Here is an 8,334-nt window from a genome sequence, read left to right as displayed (position 1 = left end):
TTTCATCTGTAGATCTCAAAGCACTTTTCACACCTCACAACAGGTAGGTATTATCTCCCTTGTACAGATGAAGCACAAAGTGGTTAACTGTGACTAGCTGGAGAGATTGTGACAATGCATCAGTGGCAGAGCTATGAATGCAGGGCCTGATTCAGCAAAGCACTTAAGTGTGTGCTTAAAGTTAAGCATGGGAGAGTAGTGCTCTTGACGGTCAATGGGACTAATCACATGCTTAAAATTAAGTACATGCTTAAGTGCTTTGCTGAGTTAAGGTCAGAACTCCTTATCATTGTTCCTCCTGGCTATAGCCATCTGGTCACCTACAACTACACACTGTTTTCCAGCGAGCTCGTAAACCCTGGGAGGAAAGTTTGACTTATACAGGTTGTCTCCAGGAATCTGAGATGGGAATATTTCCTCCTTCTACTACAGAGTTTTTTTAAAAAAAGAAAAGGAGTACTTGTGGCACCTTAGAGACTAACCAATTTATTTGAGCATGAGCTTTCGTGAGCCACAGCTCACTTCATCAGATGTTTTTTTAGTTTTTTTGGCCCTTCATATATAACAACATGTGAGTCTGTTTGCGCCCCCTGGCTACTGCACTGTGTTTGCATTTCCTTCCACCAGATGGCAAGATTTCCTCACCCTCAGCAGCAGAAAGCATGCTTCCCACGAATGCAGTATCTGCATAACTGCCCTCCTCCCAGATCCTACAATAAAGAGGAAACTATTTAAACAGAAAAAACAACAACTTCCAAATGATCTAAGGGGAAAAAAAAAGATTGAATTTGAGTCGGTATCAACTCCGTGCAGTGTGGATACTTCTTATTTAACAGATGTATTCCAGTGCAGGGGATTCCTTTCTTTAAAGTGTTATCCGTCATGGAAGTTACAAAGTCAAGCTTTTAAATGGGCAGTTTAGGCTCAAATCTTAAATGTTTGAAAAATACAAAATTGAGGGGATGGGAAATTTACAAAACAGAATAAAGGATTTAAAAAAAATCGATGATAGGGATTTTTGGGATGCAGAGAGGAGAGATTGTTTTTTATTTATACATCTCAGTGATATTAGAAACAGCTGCATGAAAACCTGAAACTGACTGTAAATAGAAAAAAAGTGGACTTGACTAACCCAGCCCAAACTGAGTGAAGTGCAAAGAGTGAAACAACATCAAGGGGGAAAATTACAGTGAGGTTTAAAGTTTGGGGTTTTTTTAATATCTTCTGGCATTATTAATAGGAGTGGGGAAGATTTTATTGAATGCATAACTTTTCACCTGGGGCACCCAGATACTGCAGTAATGAGCATCCGCCGTGACTCAAAAGTGTTATCTGGTCTTATTCCTGAAGCTTCTTGTTAACATGCATTAACTAGGCCAGGGGTTGGGAAATGGGTTTAAATTATGCTGGCTTCATTTTATTTTTCCACAGCCAACTAGCCCATTAAAGGAGAAAATTTCATTCCCTGTGTCCCAGCTGGACCAATGTCCATCACTGCCTGGAGCTCCCATTGACTTCAGTGAAAGTTGTGGATGTTCATTGCCTCTGAAAATCAGGCCATAAGTGTTTTAAACCTGAAGCTTACAACTCCAAAGCCCTTCCTTGTGGTCTTAAACAGTGCAGCCATCTCCAATGTCCAGGACCTCACAGCTCTTTGCTTTGTTCTGGCTGAGGTTGGATAAGACAGACTTTCTATCACTCTAACAGAAAATGCCCCTAGATGGAAATAAGAAAGCACTAAAAATCACTCCTTCCCATTACCTGGCTATCAGCTAGTAGGGATTTGCTCACAGAAGGGGAAACAAGGTCATGGTACATCACAGGGTGGCTGCTGTTAAATTAACCCCATGCAGCACCAGCCAATGGAACATAGTGAAGTAGCTCATGTGGGAAGCCTACTCACTCCTTTTGTGGCTTGAATGTTCACCAGGTCTGACCTCTTTGTAGTGTTACTCAGTAGCTGTGTGACTGGACGAGCTAGCGACTCCAATCAGGATCTGTGTCCCAGGGTGTTAGGTGCTGTACAAACACATTCTAAGTCCCTGCTCCAAAAAGCTTAAAATCTGAATAGACGAGAGAGACAAAGGAGGCATTACTATCCCCATTTTACAGATACGGTACTGAGGCACAGGAAGATTGATTCAGGACACAAAGGGTAGAGGCAGGAACTGACTCCAGCTGTCCGGAGTCCCAAGCCGGTGCCTTACCCACAGGACCATTTTTCCTCTTTTGTGCTTTACTGCAGTCATTAAATGGTTTTTCTGAACCGTCCCACTCCTCCCAGAATACCTGATAGGAATGTTTTGGGAGCATGGGGCAAGAAGGGATTAACTGACTCACCACCAGGTGAGCACAGGTTCCAGCTCTGCGGCAGCTTTCCTATATGGCCGGGGGAAAGGCATTTACGCCCAGCTCCTCAAAGGTATTTGGGCTCCTAATTTTCATTGACATGAATGGAGGTAGGAGTCTAAATCTTGACTTGAGAATCTGGGCCTTTGTGTTTCACTTCCCCATCTGTACAATGGGATAATAGCATTACCCTGCCTCCCAGGGGTATGGTGAGGATAAATCCATTTGAGATTGTGAGGTGCTCACATGGGGATAAGTACATTAGCGTGATAGCTTAGGCCCAGCGGCTGGTTGTGCCTCTCTTTAATCTCCTCTCTTTCAGCACCAGTTGGCCTTGAATCTATCATTTTACTTTCCAAGCTCATCCGCCCCCTTTATCTCACCACAGCTGGTTTCTTCTCTCTCTCCCACTCGAGGGCCAGGGTTGTGTCTCTCCCTGCCCGACCTCCATTTGCAGAACTCCGCGTCCCACTGCCCGCTCGCACGCTACAGCGTGGCCTTTGTTGTAGTTTTCTGATAAAGAAAGGCAGCAGGAAAATAATTCCCTTTGCTGACTGATCCACACCTCCGCTGTCTGTTGCTTCAAGGATTTGGGGATGGAGGAGTGCTTTCTTCACAACCATCTTCTTTGAAGGTCTCTCCACTCCCTTGTTACTGCATCTTTTTAAAGGAGATAAAAATTATGTGCAGAAGAAGGGAACAAACCTCAGGGTAAAATGTAAAGCTCACAGTTAAAATTCACCAGAGTCTGATCCCAGCTCCCTTTGAAGCCAATGAGAGTTTTGTCTGTAATAGGAACAGAACCAGGCCCGGTTTAGGAAATGTTAAGTCGCAGTGGTCCAGCAGTCACTTACCCCGTGGCATATTATGATGTATACTTGCAACATAAACAACAGCTGTGTACAAGATAATGCAGCAAACCCATTGTTCCTGTGGCTGACAATGTGCTCCTGAATATCTCAATGAAGTGGTCAGTGTGTATCCATATTACTGCTGTAGAATGGCAATTGGAACTGCTCAGTGGTGTGTCATAGAGTCTGTAGTGCTAAAGGTGAATGGTGATTCTCCTGTGGCTCAGGTAGACCCTGTGATTTGAAAGCAGGAGGATCTGAGTGTTCTCAGAAAAGAAAGATGTCTCAGGCGAGAGAAGAGCAGTTGGAGGAGGAGAATAAAGGACGAGGGGGAAGGAGTGGGGGGCACATGGTAATGGTGGAAGGAGGAGAGACCAGAGCCCTTTTGTGCCCATTTAATGCTACCTTTAATTGTCCCAGGCCTAAATATCACGGTGATAGGTGCCTTGAAATATTTGAGGAAGATGGACAGACAGATAGCTCCTGCTGCCGCCTTGATGTTGTGAAAAAAACGATGGTGCACAGTTCAGGTGGCCACCGGCCTTCCAAGGAATTAAGGGACAATGGCATGAAAGATACAGGAGCCAGATTGTTTTTTAAAAGTCAACCTGCCATTCCCCTCCCCCCTGAATGTTTTATTTATGGTACAAAATCATACATAGCAGAAAATCCTTCCTTTCCGTCACAGTGTTTGATCTTTTGCTGTAACACAGGCCAGGGTGGGTTTTACAGCGAGAAGGACACTAGGCAGTAGATAAAGATACATGAAGTGCAGCTCAGTAAGAAGCATTTCTAAGTGTCTCTGCATTTTATTAGTTATTTGCACTATTAGAGCAATGGCGTGGGCCTTCTCAGGTTTTGCGGGCGGACCATTAAGGTGACCCTGTGTCCTTGAAAAACAGGAATGTCCCAGTCCTGCCCTAGTGTCCCTGTTATATTTTGTCTGGGTTTTCTAACCCTTTGCAGCCTAGCCACCTGCAGGAGCCATTAGCTGACTGCTATGGTGACACGGACGACAGGCAGGCTGTGGGCTTGTGCACTTCCCAGAACCTTCCCAGGCAGAACGGTTGCATGTTGTCACTTGGCCCTCCCCACCCTCACCCTCTGGAGGGGCTTTCCAGCCCTCTGGAGGGGCTTTCCCCACCAACCCCTGCCCCTCCAGAGGAGGCCCCAAGCCAGCCTGACCCCTCACTTTGTGTGTGTATGGGACATGGAAGGCTGTTACCCTAGATAACAAACCCCTCCTGGATGCACCCCCTTGGCCCTACCCACGCCACAGCTGTCCCCGTTTAAGAGCTGGCCACTCCTGCATAGATGCTGTTTGGGGATGAAGAGAGTGTGTGAAATGGGGGGGAGGTTCTGGAATGGCCCTCAGTATGGCCAGCCCCAAACGTTCAAAAATCATGAGTAGGGCCCTACCAAATTCAGGGTCTATTTTGGTCAATTTCATGGTCAGAGGATTTTAAAAATTGTAAATTTCATGATTTCAGCTATTTAAATCTGATATTTCACGGTTTTGTAATTGTAGGGATCCTGACCCAAAAAGGAGTTGTGTGTGTGTGTGTGTGTGGGGGGGGGTGTTGCGGTACTGCTACTCTTTCTTCTGCACAGCTGCTGGCCGTGGCGCTGCTTTCAGGGTAGCATGGTCTGGTATTGCCACCCTTAGTTCTGCGCTGCTGCTGGCAGGGTGCTGCCTTCAGAGCTGGGCGCCTGGCCAGCAGCCGCCGCTCTCTGGCCACCCAGCTCTGAAGGCAGCAGTGCAGAAGTAAGGATGGCAGTACTGTGACACCCCCCTCCTAAAATAACCTTGTAACTCCCTTTTGGGTCAGGAGCCCCAATTTGAGAAACGCTGGTGTCCCCCATGAAATCTGTATAGTACAGGGTAAAAGCACACAAAAGACCAGATTTCGAGGTGGGGGAGACCAGATTTCACGGTCCGTGATGCATTTTTCATGGCTGTGGATTTGGTGGGGCCCTAATCATGAGTCAGGCTCACTAAAAATCATAAGATTATGTAAAAATATTAGATTTGGTGTTTTGATTTGCTTTCTGAGCCTTTAGGGTGCACTGGGCCCACATTTTGAAACTGTCTCTGCAGCCACACAGGCTAGAAATATGCCTTTTCTTTAAGAATGAAGGCTGAAATCATCACCTGTCCCCTTGACTCTAGGAGTGGGGACTTTAAGGAAAACAATAATTATCATGAGACTCAAGACAAAGTCATGAGAGTTGGCAGCACTGGGTCCTGGTTTGGGAGGAATGGGTAGGGTGTCAACAGGACAGAGGCGCTGGCCAGCCCACAGTGTGTGGCTGCAATGCTGCCTGTGTAAGGGGACTGTTGCCCCCTTACTAAAACTTAGTGCGGGGTGGTGTTTGGTTGGACAACTCCCAGTACCAAAAGTAAGGGGAAGGGTCGATGGGAAACCAGGGACAATGCGGAGAGGCCAACGCTCCAGATCAGCCTGATTGACAGGGTGGGCAGGCTAATGAGGGAGTGAGGAGGCCAGGGGTCCCATCCTGTGTGAGCTAGAGCTGCCTGCATGGGCCAGGGTTGTGCCGAGCTAAGGAGAGAGCAGGAACCTGGACTCACCTGGGGAACAGAGCCTCACCAGCCAAAGCCAGAGGGTCCAGAGAAGCAGCCTAGGGAGCAGATCTGTGCTGGGAGTAGAGCCACACCAGCCAGAGCCAGAGGGGCCAGAGAAGCAGCCCAGGCAGCTGTGCTGGGAGCAGAGCTTCAGCAAACAGATCTAGAGGGGCCAGAGGAGCAGCCAGGGAGCTGCACCGGGGGTGGAGCAGCAGCAGTGCTGGGGCTGGACCAGTCTGGCGCCAGGTGTAGTGAGCAGTGGGGGGAAAACGAGGGAGGACCCTGGGCAGCGGGCCCCGCAGATGGAGACACCCCCAGCCAAGAGGCCTTGCAGGCCAAACCTGGAGGGGATCATAACCACGACGGGGGGGAAGGGAAGGGAAAGCTGGGAAGAAGGACTCTCCCACCTAGAGCCTGAAGGCGCGTGGCCACCGCGAGAGCAAGTGTCCGACCCCACAGTATCCTTACAGCACAGCCAGGGCCTGGAAGGGAGGCCTGGCACATCTGAGGAACAAACTATGAACTGCCCTTATGTTCCAGAGATGGCTGGGTGTGATATCCTCATGCCACAGAGCGGGGCGATGTGTTTTCCTTTAACCTTTCCCATTTTTCCTTTTTTTTTTAAAATTGGTTGCTGTTTAATAAATTGTATTTGCTTGAACTATATGTAATGATCAGTGAGCCAGGGAAGCGTCCAGAGCGGAGAGAGCACCCAGGAGTGGGGACACCCTAGCCCCTGCCCTAAGTGACCACACCAAGGTTGGGGGTTCAGTCCCTCAAGAATCCTGGGCCCAGGCTTGTCGGGGTTACGAGGACCACACAGGAGAGTGGGAGTCCTCGAGGTCAGGCAGGCCTCTGGGTAAAGGAAGTGGCAGCGAGGACTCAGATCCTTTTACTAGCCCATTTCACCGGGGTTGTGTATAAGCCAGGAAAGTGCCTCATAACAGTGGAACTATCCCCCGCTCCCGACTCCGCTTACTCCGCGGTAGCATGACCTCCCCCATAGCTTGGCAGGTGGCGGGGACCTGGTGCACACTCCCAGTGGGGCAGAGGGCTGGCCGGCCCAGGGTGTGTGACCCCCGCCAGCCCAGCAGGTGGAAGGGGCTCGGGACCCCCAGTCCAGCAGGTGGAAGGGGCCCTAGCGTGGGGGCAGGGGGCTCCCAGCCCAGCAGGTGGAAGGGGCCCTGGCAGGGGGGCAGGGGACCCCCAGCCCAGCAGGTGGAAGGGGCCCTGGCAGGGGGGCAGGGACCCCCAGCCCAGCAGGTGGAAGGGGCCCTAGCGCGGGGGCAGGGGACCCCCCAGCCCAGCAGGTGGAAGGGGCCCTGGCAGGGGGGCAGGGGACCCCCAGCCCAGCAGGTGGAAGGGGCCCTAGCGCGGGGGCAGGGGGCTCCCAGCCCAGCAGGTGGAAGGGGCCCTGGCAGGGGGGCAGGGGACCCCCAGCCCAGCAGGTGGAAGGGGCCCTAGCGCGGGGGCAGGGACCCCCAGCCCAGCAGGTGGAAGGGGCCCTGGCAGGGGGGCAGGGACCCCCCAGCCCAGCAGGTGGAAGGGGCCCTGGCAGGGGGGCAGGGACCGCCAGCCCAGCAGGTGGAAGGGGCCCTGGCAGGGGGGCAGGGGACCCCCAGCCCAGCAGGTGGAAGGGGCCCTAGCGCGGGGGCAGGGGACCCCCCAGCCCAGCAGGTGGAAGGGGCCCTAGCGCGGGGGCAGGGGACCCCCAGCCCAGCAGGTGGAAGGGGCCCGGGCAGGGGGGCAGGGACCCCCCAGCCCAGCAGGTGGAAGGGGCCCTAGCGCGGGGGCAGGGACCCCCCAGCCCAGCAGGTGGAAGGGGCCCTGGCAGGGGGGCAGGGGGCTCCCAGCCCAGCAGGTGGAAGGGGCCCTGGCAGGGGGGCAGGGGGCCCCCAGCCCAGCAGGTGGAAGGGGCCCTGGCAGGGGGGCAGGGGACCCCCAGCCCAGCAGGTGGAAGGGGCCCTGGCAGGGGGGCAGGGGACCCCCAGCCCAGCAGGTGGAAGGGGCCCTGGCAGGGGGGCAGGGACCCCCAGCCCAGCAGGTGGAAGGGGCCCTGGCAGGGGGGCAGGGACCCCCAGCCCAGCAGGTGGAAGGGGCCCTAGCGCGGGGGCAGGGGACCCCCAGCCCAGCAGGTGGAAGGGGCCCTGGCAGGGGGGCAGGGACCCCCAGCCCAGCAGGTGGAAGGGGCCCTAGCGCGGGGGCAGGGGACCCCCAGCCCAGCAGGTGGAAGGGGCCCGGGCAGGGGGGCAGGGACCCCCCAGCCCAGCAGGTGGAAGGGGCCCTAGCGCGGGGGCAGGGGACCCCCAGCCCAGCAGGTGGAAGGGGCCCTGGCAGGGGGGCAGGGACCCCCAGCCCAGCAGGTGGAAGGGGCCCTAGCGCGGGGGCAGGGGACCCCCAGCCCAGCAGGTGGAAGGGGCCCGGGCAGGGGGGCAGGGACCCCCCAGCCCAGCAGGTGGAAGGGGCCCTGGCAGGGGGCTCCCAGCCCAGCAGGTGGAAGGGGCCCTGGCAGGGGGGCAGGGACCCCCAGCCCAGCAGGTGGAAGGGGCC

Source organism: Caretta caretta, chromosome 3 (genome assembly GCF_965140235.1).
Source record: "Caretta caretta isolate rCarCar2 chromosome 3, rCarCar1.hap1, whole genome shotgun sequence".
Taxonomy (NCBI): domain Eukaryota; kingdom Metazoa; phylum Chordata; order Testudines; family Cheloniidae; genus Caretta; species Caretta caretta.
This window is presented reverse-complemented; position numbering follows the sequence as displayed.